This window comes from Lepus europaeus, chromosome 13 (assembly GCF_033115175.1).
Source record: "Lepus europaeus isolate LE1 chromosome 13, mLepTim1.pri, whole genome shotgun sequence".
In the NCBI taxonomy this organism is placed as follows: domain Eukaryota; kingdom Metazoa; phylum Chordata; class Mammalia; order Lagomorpha; family Leporidae; genus Lepus; species Lepus europaeus.
Window position 1 is genome coordinate 36,347,759 of NC_084839.1, and position 23,563 is coordinate 36,371,321.

The 23,563-nt window shown below is 39.5% G+C and overlaps 1 pseudogene; it reads right to left on the bottom strand.

Annotated features, from left to right (window-relative positions):
* Window positions 1–9,309: 9,309 nt before the first annotated feature.
* Window positions 9,310–10,156, bottom strand: LOC133773049 (E3 ubiquitin-protein ligase RNF13-like; annotated as a pseudogene).
* Between the last annotated feature and the right edge of the window lie 13,407 nt (window positions 10,157–23,563).

Consider the following 23,563-nt stretch of genomic DNA (forward strand, 5'->3'; position numbering starts at 1 on the left):
GCTGACTAACAACTCCTGAGCATCAGTGGATTTTAAATAGTATAGAGTAGGGCTCAGAGAGAGGAACTGCCCTGGGATAGGTTACTGCCTATGAGTCTTCAAAATGTTCCTAGGACACGATTTGGCATATGAGAACATTTGAGCACATTACCACCTTCTGTGTAGCATGCATGGTCCTGGGCTTTTCTCAACTTACTTTGCTCCAAATTATTTTGTCTTTGCCTTTATAAGTTCTGACCTCCTTAGGGTAGTTGAGGGAATTCTTTACACTTGTCAAGGCTCTTTCATGTGCATTTTGGCCTTTGGTTTCATTTTATTATAAAATTTAAATGTGTAATATACTTATTCACAGTCACTGCCACAATATTTAAAAATTCACAATTATCAAATTGGTTATAAATCTGATTTCTGAGACACTCTAACAGTGGCGTGGGTAGAAGTTGGAGAGCTTCAAGGGGAGCAAGTCCTTAGCCAGAGGTTCATCCTCATGATTTACTCTGCGGACTTCATCCCCGTATCTCTCGGGCCTTTAGTTGAACACAGTGTGAAGTCCCCTTTCAAAAGAGCTGAGTCTTCTTGGTTCCAAAATGCTAAACTAATGGACTTTGTGATTTTTGAAGTTTATCTTTGCAACAGAATTATGTCTCAGAGAATTGTTTGCTTTGGAACATACTGCTCTCCTCTTTGGCGGCTGGGACTTCCCTGTAGTCATGCATTCTTGCCTGTGCCCTGGATCCGTCCGTGTGTGTTTGTTTCAGCATCTGCCGATGGGAGGGGAGAAGCCAAGGCACAACTGTGTGTGGGTCTGGGTCTATCTCACATGGCCTAAGTCTGCTAAAGCTTAATCCAGGGTGGTTTTCTCAAAACTTGCATTATTCAAGAGTAAACAGGCCAGAACTGGGATGTATCCTGCATGAATCCTGTAGTATTTATGTGCTTGCACTACACAAGGACATAGAGCAAGTCCTTGATAGGCATTGTTGGGGGGAGTTCTCCCAAAGGGAGAAGCACTATAAGGAAATGAAATAAGGACTGGGGAGTGAGAGATGAGCTCCTTTGTCTTTCTAGGCCTTGGGATTAGGAACTTGTTTTACTGAAATGTGGGGCATGTGTAAGGACCCTCCACTAGGGTATACAGGTGGATCACAATCAGGTTCCTAAAATGTGAGCCACATGGGAAGGATCCTGCCATGGATATTTTGAATGGACCTTGTGTTTTAGCTTTTAGGTTTTGACTTAAAGCAGTTTTGCCTTTTCTGTTTTATTCTCTTTTCCTTAACCTATTATCGCTAAAACTTCAACACGATCTTGTTGACCTGATCTGTGCTATAATGGGACTTGAGGGAGCGACTGTGCCAAGGGTTCAGATGCAGGCGTATAAGAGGAGGGAGCCTCCAGAGGGCACCTGTGTGGAGCTGGTAAGGGATCAGGAATGCTGCAGCAAGTGGTGGTCCATGGAGAGGGGCCTGGAGCCAGGCCACTGGCTGAGTGACAGGTGACAAGATGAATTTAAAGAGCAGGTGAATGTTTCCCAGGGGGGTCCCGAATATGAGGGCGTATAAATCCAGTGGAGACTAAACTTGCCTAGCCACATGGGGTAGGGATCTGAGACACTGTACTTTGGAGATTCAGGGGAGATAAAGACCTTTTTGATTACATTGATGAGACCAATTACTTTGTAGTTTTTCTACTCCTTTTAATATTTTTATTAAGAGGATGCTGTGTTCTTTTGATGTGTCCTCCTAAATCCCTCCTGAGTAACAGATGTGAATCATGATTCTTAGGGACTTCCTATTTCCCTTCTCTTTTTAATGAGACTCTGATGATGATTTCTCCCTTTTATTTAGTCTGATTCCTCTGTAGCCTCCCTACCAGTCTAAAGCCACTCTCCATGGTTCTGTATTCCCTGCCACCTGTAAGGAAACACCTTTTTTTTTTTTTTTTTTTAATCCCCACCCCCTTCTCTCGAGCAGGCGTGGTTTTCCTTTTCTAGAACTTTGCTAGGAAAATTGTATTATCTAAACCTCATCCCTAACTCATAAGAGTTTTCAAGATCATCTGGGAAGTTTCATAAGCTCTGCTAACTCTATGGCTTAATTCAGTACCTTGGGGTGGGCTAGTTGTTCAGGTCTCTGGTCAGGTACAATTACCCTTCTATGTCTCTCAATGTGCTCCCTTCTACTCCAGGACTTTAATGCCAGCACTTCATTTTAGGAATAAAAATCTGAAAGGATTTTGTCCTTCACAAAATGTTTGGGAAAACCCCAACTGATTTACTCAATTTCCTTAATATAGGGATATGTCTTCATTGTAAATAGTTCTTCCATATAAGCAGGGTCTTCAAAAAGCTCATGGAAAACATGTGTTATCAGAAAAATGCACAGATTTTAAACATTTTCATCAAATAAATTTAATACTATTTTATACAAACATTTTGAAATACCTTGAAAAATCTCCAGATTTCATTTTGCCTTTTTAAAAAAAATCGTTACCTACTCTCTTGCTCCTGGTGAAGTGCCTACAATATAGTAAGTGCAAATAACTAATATTTATGAGTTAAATAAAAAAGTGCACCTAAACTGAATGAGAATCTTTCTCCCAACTTGAAAATCTCAAGAAAGGAGGTGGCTTCACTCTTGATGCAATTTCAGAATAGATTAGGATTCTCTGTGCTCTTTGTTCTTTTAAAAATTCTATTCTTTGTCAGGAGTTGCCTGTGTCTCTAAAGTGTCCATGGTTTGTTCTTCAAAGACTTCTTTCACCTACAGTACTGAATAGTACTGTAATAGCCAGGCATGTTGCCTGTGCTTCACAGATATTATATAGCTAAATTCTTATAATATCAACTTATTAGGAGTTGACATCATTCTCATTTTAGAAATGAGGAAACTAATGTACAAAAGGGTTGGAGTCAACCAGGGCTCCACATCTGGGGATCTTGCTAGGAGCCAGGGTTTGAATGTTAGTAGAACATAGGAGTCCTCTGCTGTTGTCCCTCCCTGCTCTAGGTTCCAGAATACTCCTGCTTTCTTCCTTGCCTTCAGAAAAGCCAAGTCTTCCCTTAGTGCTTGCCTTAGGACAACTACCTGATTAATGCCTTGGGGAAATACGCATGAATAATTTATTTTGCTTATTTTTAAACTTTATTTAAGTTATAATACAAGTTTCATGTATTTCATACATATAGATTTAGCAACATAATGATATTTCCCACCCTACCTTCCTCCCGTTCATGCTCCAACCCTGCTTCCTCCTCCTTCTCTCATTACCACTCTTAATTTTTATTTTTTTTAACAGTGTGCAGTCTTGCCATCCTAACCATTATGAGGTTTCCTGTTTTATGACTGTGGTCTAATGATAGTTTACTGTACTGTAGTGCTATACATTTCAAACATTTACTTAGACATACATTTATCAAAATTTATGTTTATAAATATTCCTTATTAAAAGGATGACTTTAATTTAGATTGTTCTATCAGTTTGTCATATCTTCTGTGCTTTCATACCCCTCACTGTTTTTCATTGAGTTCCTGTTAGGAACCTGCTAGAGACTGGAATTACAGTGACTCTCAAACATGTGTGTATATATCCTGCCCAGTTAAATCTCACTAATGTCTTCTCATTTTCTGAAGATAAATTTCAAACATTGAAATATAAATTTTAAATCACTTCATGATCTGGTTCTTGTTCCTTCTTTCCAATTATCAGTTCTTCCTCATTCTCTACCAATTCCACCTCACCCCAGTTGCCATTCTCATCTCTTCTTTATTCTCCACTCCTTACCCACCTTTTGCCCCAAAATAGATGATCTCTCCTGGATTCCTTCAGGAGAATTCCTCTTGGTTTAATACACATCATTTCCTTGCAGGAACATATTCCCCCAAGTAGGCTACACTTGACATTTTATCTTTCAGCTTAGATATCACTTTGATGGGAAGCTTTTCTGATTCCAGGGTCCTCTTTTTGCTATTTGGTGGTCCCTGCCCACACAGTCTCATTCCAGGCAGAATCCATGGCAAATGTGTTGGTGAGAGGAATGGAAAAAGATAAGGTGTTTGGGAAGCTGCAGGATTTTGATCTTGATTTTTTTTTTTTAAATTTAAGCTGGCCTGTTCATTTTTTTAATTAATTAATTTATTTTTTTGACAGGCAGAGTGGACAGTGAGAGACAGACAGAGAGAAAGGTCTTCCTTTTGCTGTTGGTTCACCCTCCAATGGCCACCGCGGTAGTGCGCTGCGGCCGGCGCACCGCGCTGATCCGATGGCAGGAGCCAGGTGCTTCTCCTGGTCTCCCATGGGGTGCAGGGCCCAAGCACTTGGGCCATCCTCCACTGCACTCCCTGGCCACAGCAGAGAGCTGGCCTGGAAGAGGGGCAACCGGGACAGGATCGGTGCCCCGACCGGGACTAGAACCCGGTGTGCTGGTGCCGCAAGGAGGAGGATTAGCCTAGTGAACCGTGGCGCCGGCTGAGGCCTGTTCATTTTAATCGGAGGAAAGCCCATTTTGTTAGTTACTAGCTTTAGCTTTGCCTGTCTTACTGGAGTTGGTCATTTCTTTTTTGGAAGGATAACAATTCAGCCCTTATTCTGTTCTTTTGAGCCCAAAGTATGCAATAATCCTCCAGAAAGCAGTAAGGAAACCTCTTTTTATGGCAAAACTTGTTTCTTTATCATGCATCTTGGAAGCTTCTTGCCAATTTTCCCTTTGTAAAAGTTATGTGTTCCCTAAAAGAAATAGGAGCTGGCGGGAACCCTTTGAATTCATCACAGAGAGAGCAAAGCCACCATTGTGGCCCCAGGATGTGTCTGGAGGGTGGCTCCAGCTGTTCTGGAGGCCGCCAGCTGATCATCGTCTCAGCCCTGGTTGTGAACGGCAGGCTGAGGAAGTCTACATCCAGGCAAGGCCTGGGAAGAGGGTAGAGTGGTGATTATCTTGTCTTAGTTTTGCTGCTTTGGCAGGATAGGAGACAGCCATTTGTTTTCTTTCCCCCTGCGCAGTGAACTCAAATGTTTTATTTAACTTTGTAAAAATAATACAATAGTCATTTCCTGGAATCTCTCCTCTTCTATGCTTTAATTCCTACATATCAAAATAATGAAATCTGTGTACATTATAGATGGTATGAGATAAACTTCATTGGGAGTTTTATTTAATTTTAAAACTCAATTTCATATGTGCTTGGTCTTTCCAGTTTAATGGTTACGTTCAGCATGAAAATAGAAATAAAGTATTGTTTTTCAATCTCACTTCACATGACTCAGCTATTAGAATTCTGGGTGAAAGGGAGAAATCAAAATGTTGTACAGGAGAATGTTATGATAATGAGAAAAAGGAATATTGCTTTGTGATAGGCAAATGTCAGCTTCTTAATTATCTAATCTGGTTCTTGCTTTTAGCAGGACAAATATAGAGAAAGAACATTCCAATCAGAAGAATGATTTTCCTCTCTAGCGTCCTTCTAGAGTGATCCCCTAGAACTCTAACTTTGATTTCTGACTTATTTTTCCTTACATTCTACAATAAGCTCAGAAGTGGGTGGTGCATTTACTTTGTGCAGATGTCAACTGCTGCTCCCTCCTAACGGAGGAAGTACTTGCTGTTCCCTTTCTTCAGACTGCTTCATCACAGCGCTCTCCTGTGCTCCTTGCCTGCCGCAGCTGCCAGGTACTGCAGTCAGTGTGGTCACTACACTGCGCTGAGAGGCCATGGCTTCTCCCCGCCTGGAATCTGCTCAGAAATGAAGCCAACAGAAAACAAAACACAGAACTTAGAGCTGCAAATAGAGATAACAGGATTAGATTGTTTAAACCCTCAAGACCCAACAATGTCTGAAACCATAAGTAGCTTTTAGACTATTACACTAACTTTATTTTTTAAATATTTATTTATATTTTTATTATTTATTTATTTATAAGACAGAGTTACAGAGAGGAAGAGGCATAGACAGCGAGGTCTTCCATCCTCTTGTTCACCCCCCAAATGGCCGCAATGGCTGGAGCTGAGCCTATCTGGAGCCAGTAGCCAGGAGCTAGGAGCTTTTTCTCCCATGTGGATGTTGGGCCATCTTCTACTGCTTTTGTAGGCCACAGCAGAGAGCTGGCTCAGAAGTGGAGCAGCCAGGACTCAAACTGTGTCTATGTGAGATGCCAGCACTATAGGTGGCGGCTTTACCTGCTGTGCCACAGTGCTGGCCCCTATACTAACATTAGTGGCATTCTGTCTACCCTCAAATCTCAGCTAATAAAGGTACTAACACGTTATCCCAGTGCTGTAGTCATAAAACTTTTTGACTACATGTTGATCTGCAATTATCCCTTGATTGACCCTACTAGTTACCATGGTAGTGACAGTGATAACAAAAGATCTCTATTTTTGTGCTATGTGTTTTTTTCCCCCGTTGACTCCATTATTAGATAGATTCCCTGTGTCACTGATAGAGGCCACTTGAGGTGCAAGGCTGACATCCTGGCAGCTTCATTGTGCCAGAGGAATCATGTTTTCTTTCAGCACTGGTAGATAGATCTCAAGGGGGATCATCACTGTTATGGCTCTATTCGGAGACTAATCCCTGAAGCAACCATGACATGTGGGTGTCTTAGTCTGTTTGTGCTGCTGTATCAAAATGGTACACATTTTGATGGTAAATGGTAAAGAACATTAATGTGTTTCCCCCAGTTTGGGATGCTGGAAAATCTAAGATCAAGGCACCAGTAGGTTCATTGTCTGGAGAGCACCTCCTCCATTGATAGTGTTTTCTCTCGGTGGCATCCTTGTGTGGTGGAAGGAGGAAGGGCACAAAGGAGCCTGAGTTAATTCACTTCAGCCCCTTTTGAAGATTCCTACCCATTCATCATATGGAGCCTCAATGACCTAATCACCTTCTATATGTCCTTGCTCTTAATACTACTGTGATGGATATTAAATTTCAACATTAATTTGGGGGAGCACATTTAATCCATAACAGTAGGGGAAAGAGAGCCTGTGATGGACCAGGTCTGGCCTCATACCCATCGTTGGACTAATGCATTCAGCATCATCAGATCAGGAAATATGTGCTCCAAGACTGATGAAGAGGAAAAGGATTATGTGAAGATCTGTTCCTTTGTTCACTAAAGGCTGCTCCTGCCTTGTCTTGGACATTGAACCAGGACCCTGGTAAATCCATGAAGACTCACTTCTTTGTAGGGAAAGGCAGACTGTGTCTTTGAACCGCTAGGATCCTGTCTCTATGCTCTGGTATGAATACCATGCTTGTGCCTGCCAGTTCTGTCTTATGCTGGCTTTCTCAGAAATCAAAACCTGAGGTAGAGACTTACATACTATTTTTTTATTAGGCACTAAAATTCCAGAGGGAAGGAAGGAGGAATGAGTTAGGAAATAAGGGAAAACCAATACAAGAGTACATTATGAAGTCAGCCATCACTTGGTGTCAAGAGCAAAACTCAATCTTACAGGATCATCCTCTGGGATGACCTATAAATGACTATAAATGACCATCTGGGACTTCAGCACCCCTCTTTGATAAAAGGACTGATAAAAATACCAATGACATTCTTCTCAGATCTAGCAAAAATGATGCTAAAATTCATATGGAAACACAAGACACCCTGAATAGCTAAAACAATCTTATACAACAAAAACAAAAGATGGAACCATCACAATACCAGATTACAAGACATACTACAGGGCAGTTACAGTCAAAACAGAATGGTACTGGCACAAATACAGACATGTAAACCAGTGGTACATAATAGAAACTCTAGAAATAAACCCATGCATGTACAAACAAATAATTTTTGACAAAGAAGATAAAATCAATCCCTGGAGAAAGGACAGTCTCTTCAACAAATTATGCTGGGAAAACTGGATTTCCACATGCAGAGGTATGAAACAAGACCCCCACCTTATACCTATACAAAAATTCAATCAAAATGGATCAAGGATCTGAATCTATGACTTGATACATCAAATTACTGGGGGAAACATGGGAGAAACTCTGCAAGGCATTGACATAAGCAAAGACTTCTTGGAAAAGACCCTGGAAACACAGGCAATCAAAACCAAAATTGACAAATGAGATTACACCAAACTGAGAAGCTTCTGGACTGCAAAAGAAACTAAGCAAATTGAAGAAACCACCAATGGAATGGAGATAATATATGAAACTGATAAAGGATTAATATCCATAATCTATACAGGATTCAAGAAGCTCAACAACAAAACAAGCAATCCAGTTAAGAAATGGGCAAATGAATTGAACAGGAGTTTTCCCTTTTTTAAATTGAAAAACGTGTTTATTAACATTCAAACTCCTTTCATACAAGGCCATATAAAAATTCTTAGCATTCTGATTATACATAAGTCTATATTTTCTACAGTTACAATGATGTATAATTTAGCTACTCATAATACATTGTTTCAATACATCATTAGTTCTGTTAAACATAAGCACTAACTTTAAAGTCCAATACTTTGAACAGTTTCCTCTGAATGTATTTTAGCAGAACTAGCTAGCATAAGATGCTCTTTACTAAGAGGTATATGATCTGAGTGTTAACAGTTGCTAAAGTTTGGTATTTTATGCAACATTTTCTTTTTACTTTGATCACAAAAAAAACATTAAGCATACTGAAATTTAGTGAATAAAGTCCACAGATATTACTTTAAATGCTGAATCAAATTCATATATAACACTATAGTATTCAAAACCTTAAAAAATGAAAAGCTTTTGAAATCTGCACTACTACAGCCCTTTCCTATTAGGAAAAGACTAAGTGGGAATAGGAAGGAAAAAGACAGCTTTGAGTTTCTTTGAAGGTGCTAATGAAAGGAAACAAAATGCTAAAATACTTTGTTGCCTCTCATTAATGATGGCAATTTGGAGAAACACCAGAACAAACATACTCCAACTCAATTCTGAGTAACATGATGAGGGTGGTAACTGGTTTAGTATTTGCTAGTTGGCTGCAGCACTGACCTCATGTATAAAACAAAAAATTTGCATACTTTGATCTATATCTTAAATGCAAGCTACATTGAAGATATTTTAAAAAATGTTTTGGCTATATTTAATCCCAAAAGAGCTGATTTGGTGCTCGAGTCACAGTACCAATCTGTTACTACTTATTAGTGAGCTGCAAGTATACCCCTGAAGATAACTACTAGATCAAAAAGTCTGTTTCAATAATCTGATTAAATGAATACTAAAAAATAAGTTACTTCTACAGAGATCTCTGAAGTCAGCAAAAATGAAATTACATATCCAAACAAAGATTGTAAAGGGAAATAAAGCAATCATTCCCAAAAGATCAAATAGTATTTGCTATGTTGTTGTTCTATTCACTATTGGGCTGCAACTGGATCACAACACTGTTCATCAATCTCATTTTCTGCATCACTACTATTGTTATCTTCATTGTCATCTTCCTCATAGTCTGAGGATTCTGTCATGTTCTGATGTGAACGAGATTCTGACAAAGCCCCAAGTGACTGGGCACTGGCGGCAGCTAAAGGTCTATGTAAAGGGGTACGTTCTGGGCACTTAATTTTCTTCTTGACTGCTGTCTATGTCAGAGTCTGAATCACCTTGAGAAGGAAAAATGTTTGCTTGCAGACTGGACAGGTTTTTTTTTTTTTTTTTTTTTTTTTTTTTGGTTTTAGTTAGCCAAGGGTCTACACATTTGCAGAGATAAGCAAGGGAATAGGGGAGAGTTCTGAGCTTGTCTCCATCTTCATGTCCATCTAAGCAAATAGCACATATATCATATTCATCTCCTTTCTTGAATTTATGTATAGGGAGTTTCTTAAGTTGATCTTTATGAAGTCTGTTTCTTCTGGCTCTACGTTCTGAACAAATTTTGTGATCATGAAAATTGCTATCAAGATGAGACAGATGCTCACTATTACATAGTATTCCAGAGGAAGACTAAAAATCTAGGATAATGTGGCCTCCTTTTTCATATGTGAATTAGTCTTTCAGGGAATTGGCTGATGATTCACCAATAAAGACAGATAGAATGTCAATTTTCTTTAACATATCAACTATACTTACTGTCATTGGATCCCATGCTAATGAGGTCATCAGAATCAACATTGTGAACTATGGCTGCTTTGTACCCTGATCACTGTGCATTTAAAACCTTTATATCAAAATTACAATCAAGTCTTCTGACTAATACAATAAATGTGCTGGATGAATTTTCTTTTAGTGGTGGAGGCACTATAGGTTCACAGCATTTTTTGTTTTTGAGTTGAAAACTCAAAAAATAAAATTTTAGACCTTCAGCTAGAAGTCTATGACCAAATATTGCTGGGAGATCATCAAATGTCTGAGATGCATTTTCAAAATTATATGCTCAAATGTCTACTTCTACAGGCAGGAGGTTTAAGAATGCAAAGAGCTGGACAGTCAGGATGGTGTAGACTTGTGTGGCTGACAGCATGAACATCCCTATGGAGAGCAGCATCTCGTAAAATCACCACACTGTATCGAAATTGCTTCATTGTCTGTTTCCCTCGCTTCACTGTCTTCTCCTGCAGATTTTATCCTGGCAGGTAGAAGGATGGGCTTGGAGCCAATGGATAAGGAATCTGACCCTCTCCTTCCAGCTCTGTCACTGGCTTTCTCACATTATATTTGGAGTTTTGTTTCTTCCTACATGCTAATGGGAAGATTTAGGAAAGCAGACATTTTTTCAAAAGAATAAATTCAAATGGCCAACGGACACAAGACAAAATGTTCAGGATCACTAGCCATCAGGGAAATGCAAATAAAACCCACAATAGTTTCACCTCATCCTAGTTAGGATGGCTTTCATACAGACAAACGAATACCAAATGCTGGTGGGAAAAGGTACCCTAATCCACTGCTGGTGTGAATGTAAACTAGTACAGCCATTGTGGAAGACAGTATGGAGATACCTTAGAAAGCTGAAAATAGATGGGCCATATGATCCAGCATCCTACACTTGGGAATTTATCCAAAGGAAATGAAATCAGCATGTGGAAGAGTTATCTATGCTCCATGTTTTTTTGCAGCTTAATTTGCAATAGCTAAGATATGGAATCAACCCAGAAGTCCATCAAGTGATGACTGGATAAAGGAATTATGGTATATATACCCTAGGGAATACTGCTCAACCACAAAAGGAGTGAAAGCATTTCTCTTGCAATGAAATAGATGCAATTGGAAACCATTATAGTTAGTGAAAGAAGCCCATATACGTTGTTTGAAAGTAATCACAGGTCATTAACACTATAGTAGTATAACGTTCTTTTTTTTTTTTTTTTTTTGGTGACAGGCAGAGTTAGAGAGAGACAGCTGCTATGGCTGGTGTGTTGCGGCCTGCGTGCTGCACCGATCCGAAGCCAGGAGCCAGGTACTTCCTCCTGGTCTTCCATGTGGGTGCAGGGCCCAAGGACCTGGGCCATCCTCTACTGCACTCCTGGGCCACAGCAGAGAGCTGGACTGGAAGAGGAGCAACCGGGACTAGAACCCGGGGTGCTGGCGCCGCAGGTGGAGGATTAGCCTAGTGAGCCGTGGTGCCAGCCGTATAACGTTCTTAACCATTAGTTTCAAAAGGTATGAAAGATTTACAATACTATATTTGCAACAATACTGATACACATAGACTTTTTTTATTTTTTTGTTTAGTTTTTAAATTACAGCTTCCACATATAAGAGAACATTCAGTATTTGTTTTTCTGGGTCCAGCTTGTTTCATTCAACATCATGTCCTCCAGGTGCATCTATTTTGCTACAGGTGGTAGACTATCATTCTTTTTTACAGCTGAATAATATTCCATTGTATATATATACCACATTTTCTTCATCTGATGGACACCTTGGTTGATTCCTAATATTGACTGTTCTGAATATGAACAGTGCTGCTATAAACATGATGGTGCAAATTTCTCTTTTTATTAAAATCTTTTGGGTATATACTCAGTAGTATGATTGCCTGATCCTATGCAAATTTATTTCTAGTTTTTTTTTTTTTTTAAGAAGTTGCCATACTGTTTTCCTCAATGGCCGCATTGATTTACATTCCTGCCATCAAATTTCTTATAGCTTCAAAATTTCCCATTTGTAAAAGAGTCACAGAGGGAATAGTAGTATCTTCTTTGTTGAGCAAATTTAAAGATGTTCCTAAATCATCTCTGAGGTATAACAATAAGCAGTATTTTTATTTTTATTTTTTAAAGATTTTATTTATTTGAAAGGTAGACTTACAGAGAGGGAGATAGAGAGAGAAAGGTCTTCCGTCTGCTGGTTCACTCCCTAAATGATTGCAACAGCTGGAGCTGGTCCGATCTGAAGCTAGGAGCTTCTTCTGAGTCTACCATGCAGGTGCAGGGCCTAAGTGCTTGGGCTATCTTCCACTGCTTTTCTAGGCCACCACCAAGAGCTGAATCGGAAGAGAAGCAGCCGGGACTCAAGCTGGTGCCCAAATGGGATGCTGGCACCACAGGTAGAGACTTAGTCTGCTACGCCACAGCGCCAGCCCTACTAATTATTTTCAAGACAATACAATTAAAGATAATACTTCTCTCTTCAGCAGCTTGTTTGCTAAGTAATCATGAAATAATTCTTCTTTTCCCAAGAGATTTTGTTTCATTTATTAGGGATCTTTTCTCAAGCCAATGTCAATGAATCTTACTAAAAATTAAAGGGATGACATGGAGATGAATAGTAGATCACCAGTATGTGGATAACTTGAAGGTCTAGACCTGTTCTAGTTTGAGTATTGAAAATCAAACATTTCAAGAAAACCATGAGTTGTTATTTATAGAAAGGATTGAACATTTTTAGTGACTTTCATATCAACAGATTCCAATATGGGAACAATTCTGCACCAGAGGCAGCCTGTCAATTGCTGTTACTTATAGAACATAAGGAAAGCTTAATGTAAAGGAAAATTTATATTTTTACACTCTGTTAAGAACTATATTAGCAAATAAAGTTAAGGCAGAGCACAGAGAAAGAATTTTTACTACCTACAAGCACAGAATTCAGGACACAGACATTTTCTGCATGTCCATAAGAGATGTGTGTGAATAGAAAAATGGGCAAAAGACTTGAGCAGGCACTTATGAAAATGAATATCCACGTGGCTGATAAACATGTTATCAGACATCAGGGAAATTACACATTACTTTAACTGTAGTAAGCAGAATGACTTCATTGAAAAAGACAATACCAGGCCGGCGCCGCGGCTCACTAGGCTAATCCTCTGCCTTGCGGTGCCAGCACACCGGGTTCTAGTCCCGGTCGGGGAGCCGGATTCTGTCCCGGTTGCCCCTCTTCCAGGCCAGCTCTCTGCTGTGGCCAGGGAGTGCAGTGGAGGATGGCCCAAGTGCTTGGGCCCTGCACCCCATGGGAGACCAGGAGAAGCACCTGGCTCCTGCCATCGGATCAGCGCGGTGCGCCGGCCGCAGCACGCCTACCGCAGCGGCCATTGGAGGGTGAACCAACGGCAAAAGGAAGACCTTTCTCTCTGTCTGTCTCTCACTGTCCACTCTGCCTGTCAAAAATAAAAAAAAAAAAAAAGACAATACCAGATGTTAACAAAGACATAGGGTAACTGAAACTTTCATACACTGTTGACAGAGTGTAAATTAATACAACAATTTTGGAAAACTATCATATCTACTGTGTCGACATTCTAGCCTGATTGTTCTACTCCAGATATATATCAGGAAATGTGTATATAATGTTCATCAAAAGACGTGCAGGAATTGTAACAGGACAGAACTGGAAATGACCAAATGTTTACCGAAACTATAATTAGTGGGTTATTCCTACAATGAAATGCTATGTAGTGATTAAAGAACAATGAAATACGGCTACATGCAACATTAGGGATGAGTCTCCCAAACATCATATTGAATAAGAGAAGCCAGGAGTAAGAAAATACACATTACATGTATACAAAGTCCAAAAGTAGGCATATGCTAATCTGTGTGAAAAGCCAGAGGATTTGTTTGTGGAGGGGCGTTAGTGACTGAGAAGGACAAATGTTTACCTTAGAGAGGGAGTTTAGTAACTTGGAGGGGCTGTTATGAGACTCCTGACATGCTGGTAATGTCCTTCCTAGTTCTGAATAGGAATTATACAACTGTGTTTATTTGGAATATTTGAGTTGCCTATGGTTTGTGTACTCTACTGTATGCTTATACTTTAATAGGTAAGTTTTCTTTATTTAAATGAATCCTGCCTGGGAGCTGCCAGGAGTTGAAGATAACAGTGACCCAGATCTAGTAAAAGCAGAGCATTCTGTCTCAAGGGCATTAGGAACATGTGTGAGCTTATCACTAGGTCTTGAGTAGTTTGGGGGATCAAGTGACCCAGAAGGGACCAGGTGTAACACTTTGGCTCTGGTTGTGCAGGATACCAGGGGTTCTAAAAATTTTTTGGAAAATGTCTATTAAAAATATACATGAGTTTCAAACTTTTTTTGCATCAGAAATTTTAATTCCATTTTTTTCCCACAAACCTTTTGAAGTACCTGCACATAGGTGAGGTTTGCTACTGGGAGACCTGGGGAATTTTGCAACTGAAGTCAGGTCAGTCCTTTGATTTCACAGAGCAAGAATAAGGTTAGATTTAACATAAATCAAAAGGTAGACAGCAGATAATCTGTGAAGGAAAGCTGGAACTTGCTTTCAAATATCCAAAGCAAATAAAAGGTCTGGTAGGAATACAGAATTAAACATGGCCAAGAGTTCATGTACCAGGGAACCAGGAATTTAGGGACAGCATGCCACTCTCAAGTTGTGGCTTGCCCATTGACCCAGGAACAGCAGCTCTCTGCCTTCGTAGGTACGAAGTTTCCTTCTTGTCATGAACATAGTTATTTGGCTCCTCAAAGAGAGGCAAGACTCACTAGGGACCTGGTGCTTGAAGAACTGCCAAGCCTCTGGGGAGAACTCACAGTTCTAATGGTTGTGTGATTCAGGAAGGAAGGAAGAGTTATTTCTTACAATTCTGCTAGTGGCAAGGGAAAACTTACTGTTGTGTGGGTGCTGTGCAAGATAATTAGAACTAAAACCATACAATTGGAAGATATCCCACCTTAGCTGCTGTGGTTTCAACTAGAAGAACAAACAACAGTTGGTCTTAAATGCGAATCGTGATATGGCTTGAATTCATCTTGCTAAGCTAAGCCAAGCATGTGTTAGGAAATGGCAAGTAAAATCCTAATGCTTAACTAATACCTCACTTTATGAGGCACTACTCTTAGATTTTGTTTATTGAATTTTAAGTATTTCATTAACCAGTGATGACTCAAGACCCAAATGACTTGATTTAGCAAGCAGAAAAAATTCATTCTTTCCATGAAGAATTTATAATGAAGTGCATTTAACCAAATAATGACTTTGTTATTTACATGAACTAATAGATTGGAGATCTTTTTCCAAAGTTTCAAGTGTTAGTTATAGGGACAAATTCCTGTAAAATGTCACAGACATTCTTTTTTTTTCTTTTAAAAAAAATTTAGCTCCCAAATATAAGGGAACATGCAGCATTTGTCTTTCTGGGTCTGGCTTATTTCAACATAATGTCCTTCAGTTGCAGCCACTGTGCTACAAATGGTAGAATTTCACTATTTTTATAGCTAAATAATATTCCACTGAGTATAGATGCCACATTTTCTTTATCCATTCACCTCTAGTGGTTGACTTATAATTTTGGCTGTTGTGAGCAGTGCTGCTATAAACATGGTGGTGCAGATATTTTTGATTCATTGTGTTCAAGTCTTTTGAGTACATACCCAGTAGTGGGATTGGTGGATCATGTGGCAGGCCTATTTCTAGTATTATAAGAAATCTGCACACTGTTTTTTTTCTGCAGTGGCTGCACTAATTTACATTCCCACCAACAGATTATAAGTGTTTCTCTTTCTCCACATCCTTGCCAGCAATTGTTACTCTCTCTCTATTGGATTTTAGCTGTTCTGACTTTCAGCTTTTCTGACTCTGTATTCTGATTTTAGCTATTCTTTGTGTGTGTGTGTGTGTGTGTGTTTGACAGGCAGAGTGGATAGTGAGAGAGACAGAGAGAAAGGTCTTCCTTTGCCGTTGGTTCACTCTCCAATGGCTGCCACGGCTGGCGCGCTGCGGCCGGCGCACCGCGCTGATCCGATGGCAGGAGCCAGGTGTTTCTCCTGGTCTCCCATGCGGGTGCAGGGCCCAAGGACTTGGGCCATCCTCCACTGCCTTCCTAGGCCATAGCAGAGAGCTGGCCTGGAAGAGGGGCAACCGGGATAGAATCCGGCTCCCTGACCGGGACTAGAACCCGGTGTGCCGGCGCCACAAGGTGGAGGATTAGCCTGTTAAGCCATGGCGCCAGCCTCTTTGTGGTTTTGATTGGCATTTCCCTGATGGCTTATGATGTGGAGCATTTTTTCATATATTTGTTGGCCATTTGTATTTCTTATCTGGAGACTTTCTAGTGAAGTCCTTTGTCTATTTTTCAACTGCATTGTTTTTGTTTTGCTTTAAAATTGCTGATACATTCAGGATGTTAATCCTTTCAGATAGGTGGTTTGCATATATATTTTCCCATTCTGTAGGATGTCTCTTCACTTTATTGATCATTTCCTTTACTGTGCAAAGGCTTTTGTGTTTGATATAGTCCCATTTGTTTAGTTTTTGTTGCCTGTGCTTTGGGGGTCTTGTTGAAGAAGTTATCCCATATGTTAATGTCTTGGAGTGTTTCCCCTACATTTCCTTCCAGCAACTTCATAGTCTTGGGTCTTACACTTAGGTCTTTGATTTATCTTGAATTGATTTTTGTATATGGTGAGAGGTATGGATCTAATTTCACTTTTCCACATATATGCATCCAGTTTGCCAGCACTATTTGTCGAAGAGATTATCCTTCACTGTATGGTCTGAACACTTCTGTCAAAAATCAGTTGGCTGTAGGTATGTGGGTTAGTTTCTGGGCTCTTTTCTGATACTTTGATCTAAGTATTGAGTTTTATGCCAGTTTCATGAAGAATAAAAACTATATGATCATCTTAATAGATGCAGAGAAAACACTTGATAATAGTCAACACTCTTCATGATAAAACACTCCAGAATTAGATATAGAAGGAACATTCCTCAAAATTATAAGGATGTATGTCACAAACGAATAGCCAACATTGTGTTGAATGGTGAAAAAGCATTTCCATTCAGATCTGGAACAAGACAAGGATTTCCACTTTTACTACTGTTATACAATATAATACTGGAAGTTTTAGCAAATGCAATTAGAGAGGAAAAAGAAATAAAGAGCATCAAAATTGGAAAAGAAGAAGTCAAATTATCCGTGTTTGCAGATGACTTGATGTTATACATGGAAAGACCTAAACACTCTACCAAAAAACTGTTAGAATTGATAAACCAATTCAGCAAAGTTACAGGTTACAAAATAAAAATACAAAAATAAATTCTTTTTATGCTCATGATGAACTTACAGAAAGAGAAATTAAGAAAGGAATCCCATTCACAATAGCCACAAAAATCAAATATTTAGGAATAAATTCAGCCAAAGAAGTGAAAGATCTTTACAACGAAAAGTATCAAACATTGATGAAAGAAATCATCAAGGACAGACACAAAATCGAAAGAGATTTCTTGCCCATGTATCGGAGGAATCGGTATCATTAAAACGTCTGTATACTACCTATAGCAATCTACAGATTCAATGCAGTTCATATCAGTGACATTCTTTACATAATTAGAAAAAGGATTCCTCAAGTTCATATGGAATCAAAAGACTCAGAATAGCCAAAGCAAGAAAAATCAAGCTGGAGGTATCACAATACCTGACTTCAGAGCATACTACAAAGCTGTAGTGATCCAAACAGCACTATTATTCTTCACAGAGAACTTTCATGACTGTTATGCCATTGAATTAGACAAGGCTTAGATTTCTACCTGCCTTAACAAATGGGCTATCTTGGTCCCCAAGAGAAAAATGTGATCCATAGAAGGACATACAACTCAAGAGCTGAAGTCTCACTTTCCTGGTACATGGCTTTTCCACCTAGGCTGTGATGTACTCTGGATGTAGGAAGCTAGCTAATGGTGGCCAGGGATATTGAGGTAGGATTTCTTTAGGAGATTTCACATGTCACTGATATAGGAGTTAGAAATGAAGGCTCACATCTGGACTCGACAATTTTTTAAAATCTGTTTTCTGGGAACAATCAGCACCTGTGTTTCCTGGATTTCAAAGACTGGCTTGTGCTTCCAGTGTTAAAAGCTGAGTCCTCACTGGAAAGCCATCAAGCAGAATAGTGCTTCTCAAATATTCATGTGCACAAGAGTAACCTGGGAAGGCAAAAGGATGCTAAAACGTCACTGTGATCCATTAGTTCTGGCATAAAGACAGAAATCCTGTGTTTTAAACAAGTTCCCAGTGATGCTGGTGCTGTGCATCTAAAGCCCACATGTAAAGTAGGAAGCACAGACTACAGTTCCTTGTCATCACAGAGAGAGAACTTTAGAGTGGGATCTTATGACCTATGGCTTTTAGGTCCTAAGCACAGGTCCTTGTGTAAAACCACCCTGAGGAATATTTAGGTAACTTTTTAAATTATGGATTTATTATAAAAATATACTTATAACCTTTAATTTTTCTCTATATATTTCATAGGAAGTGGAATTTGTGAGTCTGTTCATTCATGGTATACCTACTACATGGCAGCCACAATTTTAAACACTGGGCATAGAATAGAGGACAAAGTGAAAAATATCCCTGCCCTCAGTAGGTTTACAGTCTAGTGTCATGGAAAGTCTGAGTGAAATCAGCTAAGTAGTGAATACGTAGTAAATAGGATGGGTGATATGTAGATGAATATTGTTAAAAAAAAAAGGGATAGGAGATGTGGTTGAAGATCTGGGTTTCCAACTTTAGGTAGAAAACCTTCATTAAGAAAATGACTTGGAGCAAAGAGTAGAACTGAGAAAGTGAGCTATGGGCTGTCTGGCAGAATAGCTGTCCTGCCTGAGGAAACCATGGGTAGGAAAGACTTGAGAGGGAGAATGTGCATGATTACAGAATAACATGAAGGCTGCTGCTGTTAGAGAAGAGGGGCTAGGGGACAGCAGTGAGATGAGCAGATAGGAGAAAAGGGGCAGAGGAGAGCCTCAGAGAGCACTGTGCAGACCTTGAGCTTTGAGTAATATAGGATGTCACTGGATGGTTTTGAATAGAGGAGGGAGAGAGGCAGGATGTGATGTATATTCTAAAGTCATCATTCTAGCACCTGTGCTAAAAATATAGGTAAAGGTGGAAGTGATGAGACCAGGTATGGGCTATTTGTCCCTAGGTGGGAGATGAGGGCATCTTGTACTGGTGGTTGCTGGTTTTGTGGAGAGAATTGGACAGATATATTTAGACAGATAGGACTTGCATTTCTCTGGGTTGATAATAAAGATTTATTAAGGTGGGTGCTGGTTTCTGCTGTTGGATTATTACTCCTTTATTATTTAAGAATATTATGGGGGCTGGTATTGTGGTGCAGCGGGTAAAGCCATCACCTGCAACTCCAGCATCCTGAATGGGCGCTGGTTTGTGTCCCAGATGCTCCACTTCTGATCCAGTTTCCTGCTAATGGCCTGGGAAAGCAGTGAAAGATGGCCCAACTGCTTTGGGGCTTGCTATACCCACAAAGGAGACCCTAATAAAGCTCCTAGATTCAGCCTGGCCTTTGCAGCTGTTTGGGGAATGAACCAGTAGTTGGAAGATTCTCTCTCTCTGATTCTCCCCATCTCTGTAATTCTGCCTGTCAAATAAGTAAATAAATAAGAAATATTTATTTACTTAATTTATTTAAAAGATATTTATTTATTTACTTATTTGACAGGTAGAGTTACAGACAGTGAGTGAGAGAGAGAGACAGAGAGAAAGGTCTTCCTTCCATTGGTTCACTCCCCAAATGGCTGCCACAGCCAGTGCTGCACCAATCTGAAGCCAGGAGCCAGGTGCTTCCTCCCAGCCTCCCATGTGGGTGCAGGGGCCCAAACACCTGGGCCATCCTCCACTGCTCCCCTGGTTCACAGCAGAGAGCTGGACTGGAAGAGGAGCAAATGGGACTAGAACCTGGTGCCCATAGGGGAGGATTAACCAAGTGAGCCATGGCACCGGCCCCATAAATAAATATCTTTTAAAAAAGATTATGGAATATTTAAAGCAATGATTTTGTTACCTTTCACCAGCACGAACTTTAGAACAATCGAGCAGCGTGTATTCCATTTTTTAATTTTCAATCACAGATGGGTGTCTTTCCATTAAAAAACAAATCAGGAGTGGCAGCAATTGTCAATGTTATTTTTCTTCTTATAATTCTAACTCAAGTTAAATTAAAGATAGAAACTCTCTAGAGAATTCACTATTCTAAGGATAGCAAATAATCAGGAAAGACCATCACTACTGTTTTCACCAATGGCAGACATGGCTAAATGATCGCAGCATTCTTTTTCGCTGAGTTCTGCTGGAATACCGGAATCTTTATCCAACCAACCACCAACAGATTAGCATTGGCACAAATTAAGACTTATTTGCCATGCCTGTGAGTAATCAGTCTTCCCATAGCTTAACAAGATTGGACAGGAAGCCTTATTACAGTGTGCTGTTGGAGTCAGTCATCATCTTTGTCTTGTCAAATCCTGTCTCCATCACTTGCAAGATCTTTGACCCTGAACTAGTGACTTAACATTTGTAAGCTTCAGGATTCTCATCCATAAACTAGGGAAAAATAATATCTATCTGATAGGAGCTGACAGAATTATAAAATGTTAAATGTTAAGTGCATAACACGTCACCTCACCAAAACAGTTGATATATCTCAAACATTAAGTGCATTAGAATTGAATCAATAGATTTTCAATTAATAGAGCTTAATAGATCCATTTCTTGAGGTCAAAATATTTATATAAATATCCTGCCAGTTTTTTTTTTTTTTTAGCTTACAGATATGCCAGTATCTTCTACAGGGAGGGAAACCTTTCTTGCAAATCCTCCCAAGCTTACACAGTATTGTTGGAGCCCTCCAGCATGACAGCATCATTTAGGTTTGAGGATTGGATGGGGTGTAGAATCCACAGGCTAGAAAATTGGGATATAGTAGTGTGTTATGAAAGCCTTGCTGGAGAATAGTTTAGACTTGGATGTTCCTTTTCACATTGGAACTATACATGGGAATTCCCACAGGAACAGCATGCGTTGATGAGACAGTGCCAAGTGATATGTCTTCTGTTTAAGGTTCAACATGGCAATGCAGGGTTTTGTCCTTTACATTGATTAGAGAGCTGATTATTCTTTGTTGCATGGTTTCTTTGGGAAAATACACCTATGACTCCAAATGGCTTTTATGTACTTTACACATAGAGCTTTGGACACAAACTCCCTTTCTTTAATGTAGTCTGCTTTTCCAAAGCCGCTTATACGTATGCTGTCCTACCTGTGCACATAAATGCAAGAAAGGTAAAATAAATTAGAGACCGTCTGGTCTGAGCTTTCTTGAATTCCGTTTCCAGTCTGCACATCACAGAATTTCCTTGATGTCCTTCTGCTGAGTGTAGGAGCTCACACCTTGGGGGTGAATATGAAAGCTCCAAGCCTATTTTTGAAGATTCTTTCCACAGTGTGATGATCAGAATTGCTATTGAACTTAGAGAGTCCAGCTTTGTTTCAAAGATGCGTTGTACATATTTTGATTCTTGGAATGACCTCATTAGATACATCGATGGGCTCTTATTCTGGTCACAGAGAGGTGTGTTCTGCCTTGGGGCAGTAGTATTTCATGAGGCCTCGCTGTGACCTAGATCTTAGATGGATGGCACACACACTGGAGTGTCCCTGGCCCTTCTTCATCAATGACAGATGGTACTAATTGATTAAGGAACATTTTACTTTCTTTCTGAGGCTGAATGGGCTTTAGAATTCTTCCAGGGAGACATAACTAGGTGACGAAGATGGTACACAGAATAAAACCTATTTGTCATCTTTGGCCTAAAACATACATTTATTTTTGAACTCATTTCACCCAGATTTATTTTTGTTTTCTATTCTTGAACACAAGTCAGTTATTAAGTCTAGTTCTTTCTAAGGCATCCTAGCTGCCCATCTGCCCCTGCTACATTCAAGATTTGCTTTTTGCATTTGTTTCCTGTAGCTTTACTCTGTTTCATCTAATTGTGAATTCAGGGTCATATGTTTTGTTCTTGGGACCCAACATGGTTGCTAAATCTTTGGAGTTCACTCGCTCAATATCTCTCTCTCTCTCTCTCTCTCTCTCTTTTATTCCAGGCCATGGTCAGCCATTGCTTTCTTGAAGTAGCCTCTCATGCCTTCTGGAGCATCTTCTAGACATAAATTCTCCATTTTTCTTTCAAGCTTCTTCATTTTTGTGTTTTCCAACTCTTATTATAGATTTCTGCAGTTCAAGTCTCTCTTAAAGCATGTTTAATTGGCTGTGATTATGTCCACTATTTTAAATTTCAATGCTTGTGTTTTTATTTAAAAATTTTTTTAAGGTACATAAATTTCTTGTATTGAGGTATTATGCTGATGATTTGTTTAATCCCCCATCCCCTCTTTTAACATAATGTATCATGGTCTTCTTAGACTTTTAAATTTCCTTTTACTTCTTTAATAACATTTTACAGTTTCTTTCAGGTTGCCTATTAGTTGAAGTTCTATTCCTGAATTTTGTTGCATGTTGCTCTTAGGATTTTGATTCTTCCTTTAGTATAGTTAATAATTTTACAAGGACTTATTTCATTCTTCCTGACTGCCATACCAGTAGGTGATGTTTTATCATACTGATGCTGACTCCAGCTCACAGAGAATTATTTCCTTATGTATTTCATAATTTTAGGTCACAATGTGCATTTGTAGAAGAGAAGCTGCAGCTCAGGTTGAGGCCAGTCCCTTTCAGGGCACTTCTTACTTATATTCTCCAGATAAGCACTATAGAGTATATGAATTCTGATGTTAATTTCTGTTGGTTTATTAATTTGGAGATACCAAGGGAAAGCAAACTTGTATTACAAACCTGAAGGAAGTACAGGCTTGGGTTTTAAACTTACAGAAAATCTTTTAAAAATCTGGAATGCAGCAGAGAGGGATACATGTCCCTTGTTGGTGGGAATTGTCTTCTAGTCAAAACTTGCAATAAAACTGTAGCCCTTCGAGTGTTCTAACTCAATCCCATCTCTTTAAGCCCAAGGAAATATTTAGCTCTGCGTGGACATTGGAGCCCCATACCACAGTGCTATCTCTTCCTCACCAAACTCTCCCAGATGCTATCACATCTGCAGAAAGGATTTGTCTGAATCGTAGTGCAGCCTTCATTTCTGACATTTGGGAGTTCCTGTTGTTTCTTGTCAGCACAGCTATGCATCTTAAAGCTGCTTGCATTTCATATAGCATTGCTAGGTATTTTTAGTGGCAGTGTTTTCTAGTTATCTTATTTTGCTGTCATTCCACAATCAGAAGCCCTCCCACACTATGCATTTATTGAGCACTGGTTAATCCCAGACACTGAGTTTAGCACTGGGTCT